The sequence below is a fragment of the Tursiops truncatus genome, chromosome X, assembly GCF_011762595.2.
Source record: "Tursiops truncatus isolate mTurTru1 chromosome X, mTurTru1.mat.Y, whole genome shotgun sequence".
NCBI lineage: Eukaryota > Metazoa > Chordata > Mammalia > Artiodactyla > Delphinidae > Tursiops > Tursiops truncatus.
This window is the reverse complement of record NC_047055.1, coordinates 90,248,881-90,252,170: the sequence shown is the minus strand read 5'-3', so window position 1 is coordinate 90,252,170 and position 3,290 is coordinate 90,248,881. Positions and strand designations below refer to the sequence as shown.

The 3,290-nt window shown below is 36.3% G+C and overlaps 1 non-coding gene across 1 annotated transcript; it reads left to right on the top strand.

Annotated features, from left to right (window-relative positions):
• Positions 1 to 863: 863 nt before the first annotated feature.
• On the top strand, positions 864 to 970 carry LOC117310495 (U6 spliceosomal RNA). The gene has a single exon (XR_004524639.1). It is a non-coding gene; the product is annotated as a U6 spliceosomal RNA (small nuclear RNA).
• The last annotated feature ends 2,320 nt before the right edge of the window (positions 971 to 3,290 follow it).

The window sequence follows — 3,290 nt, the reverse complement described above, 5'->3', positions numbered from 1 at the left end:
CACTTAATTAAGTAGATGTTTACTGATATCACTAGCTGATCCAACCAACAGTTGTCTTCCTTCATCAGAGAAGTATAAATTTATTAATTTTCCCTTTTTGTGGCAGTGGAGCTATATTCTAACTATAATGTGGTTTGATGCTTTCTATATTTCTGTCTAATCTAATTTCTATAAGAAATACTTCAAATATGGATAGGTAAAAATGTATTTCTCTTTCCTCTAAAAAATAGATTATACTAGCATACTAATGAAGATAAGTTGAAAAACAGTAGAATTTTAAATCAGAACCGACATTGTATGTCATGCTGTTTTGCTTCTAATGCAACAAGATGTTTTGTGCTTTCAATAAACGCAGACTGCATAGTGACAACAGATGTAGTAAACATAGAAAATACAAAGATACATTTTGTCATCGTGAGTTTCAGACTGTAAACAAATTAAAAGGCTCCTATATTTGGCTCCTGAGAAGGCAATAGTAATACTTTGCTTATTAGGTTAAAGAATTTTATTCCTATCCAAAGGAAAAATGAATTTAAAACTCAAATACAATGACAAAACTCATATAAACTTGATTCTACACTCTACGTGAGTACATGTAGAAACGTACACATAGCTATAACTACAACCCCAGCAGGAGCTGCAAGATCTGGGAGTCAAGAGACTGGAAAGAATTATAGAAACCCATCCAAAATAAAGGTTGCTTTACAAGGTCACCCACTGAAAGATGGTTTATTAACTCTACAGCAATTAAAACAAAAAAGAAAACAGAGATGGCCCCTGTCCTGAGGGGATTAGAGTCTGAAAAAATGTAAGCAGAGATGTCTCAGGTATTATTAATAAGCTATGTCAAAAATTAAACTAAGGTGCTCACTTCGGCAGCACATATACTAAAATTGGAACGATACAGAGAAGATTAGCATGGCCCCTGCACAAGGCTGACACGCAAATTCGTGAAGTGTTCCATATTTTTGCACATATATACAATGGAATATTACTCAGCCATAAAAAGGAACGAAACTGAGTTATTTGTAGTGAGGTGGATGGACCTAGAGACTGTCATACAGAGTGAAGTAAGTCAGAGTGAAGTAAGTGTGCTAACACATATATATGGAATCTTAAAAAAAGAAAGAAAGAAAGAAAATGGTCAGAAGAATCTAGAGGCAAGACGGGAATAAAGATGCAGACCTACTAGAGAATGGACTTGAGGATACGGGGAGGGGGAAGGGTAAGCTGGGACGAAGTGAGAGAGTGGCATGGACATATATACACTACCAAACGTAAGGTAGATAGCTAGTGGGAAGCAGCTGCATAGCACAGGGAGATCAGCTCGGTGCTTTGTGACCATCTAGAGGGGTGGGTTAGGGAGGGTGGGAGGGAGGGAGATGCAAGAGGGAAGAGATATGGGGATATATGTATATGTATAGCTGATTCACTTTGTTATAAAGCAGAAACTGACATACGATTGTAAAGCAATTATACTCTAATAAAGATGTTTAAAAAAATTAAACTAAGAACCTTCTATCATTTTAGATTTACATAAATGGTATCACACTGTACATATTGGGCAACTGGCATTTTCCTCTCAATGTTATATGTTTGAGATACATCTGTATGCTCCATTGTACAAGTATACTACATTTGTTTATCCATTCCATTATTGATGGACATTTACTTGGTTTATGTGTCCCTTCTTAACTCTGCAATCACTAATGTCAGGAGCTAGAAATCAACCCCAGTGTATTCACACCTGAGAAATCTGAAATGTTAGAAAACAGAGCTTTTTATTCACCCAGAGAGCCAGTGGTCACATACTACCCAGCAAGCTACTGCATATCCTGGTGTTTGTGTGAAGAGTTTCTCTAGATTATAGCACTAGAAGTCAAATTTCTGAATCTTAAAATACTAACGTTTTGGGCTTCCCTGGTGGCGCGGTGGTTGGGAGCCCACCTGCCGATGCAGGGGACACGGGTTCGTGCCCCGGTCTGGGAAGATCCCACATGCCGCGGAGCGGCTGCGCCCATGAGCCATGGCCGATGAGCCTGCGCGTCTGGAGCCTGTGCTCCGCAACGGGAGAGGCCACAACAGTGAGAGGTCCGCGTACCGCAAAAAAAAAAACAAAAAACTAACGTTTTAAATTTTATTATATGTTGTCAAATTGTCCTGGAAAGTGTTTGTACCATTTTATCTTCCCACCACCAGTGTAAAAGTTTACTTTTTCCAAATTCTCACCAACATTTGGTATTTATTTTTGTCAAACTAATGGGTCTGAAATGGTATCATTGTTTGGCTTTTGTTTCTTATTAACTGCCTTATTGAGATATAAGTGACATAATAGATTGCATTATGTAAAGTGTATAAATTGATGTTTCCATTGATAAGCGATGACACTCATAAAACCATTGCTGTATCATGACAAGCAATAATGAACATATCTATCATCACTGAACATTTCCTTGTGCTTCTTTGTTATCCTCCCGTTTCTCTTACCCTGCCCCAAGCCTCAGTCAATCACTGATCTACTTGATATCACTATTGATTAGTTTGCATTTTCTAGAATTTATATATATAGAATTATACAGTATGTACTCTTTTTTTATCTAGCTTCTTTCACTCAGCATAGTTATTTTGAGGTTCATTCATGTTGCTTGTAATTCATTTCTTTTTATTACTAACTAGTGTTTCATTTTATGGTTATACTAATTTGTTTATCCATTCACACATTCACTGATAATTGGGTTGTTTCTAGCTTTTGGCTTTTACACATAAAGCATTTATGCACAAATCTTTGTGTGGACATAAGCTTTCATTTCTCTTAGGTAAGTACCTAAGAATGGTGTTACTGGGTCATATGGTAGAAATAGTTTTAATTTTATAAAAAATTGCCAAACTGTTTTCCAAGCAGTTGTACAATTCAACATTCCCATCAGCAGTGTATATGGGAGTTTCAGTTGCTCCGCATCCTTATCAACACTTGATATGGACAGACTTTTTTGCATTTTAGACCATCTAATATGTAATAGTAATATCTCTTTGTGATTTTTGCATTTCTCTAATGATTAATGATTTTGAGCATCTCTTCATGTGCTTATTTGCCAGCTATATGTCTTTTTAGGTGACGTGTTTGTTCACAACTTTTGCCTATTCTTTTGTTGGGTTGCTTGTCTGCTTATTATTGGGTTTGAGAGTTCTTTATGTATTCAGAATACAAATCCTTATCAGATATGTGATTTCTAAATATTTTCTCCCAGTCTATGTCTTATATTTTCATCTTCTTAACCATGTCTTTTGAA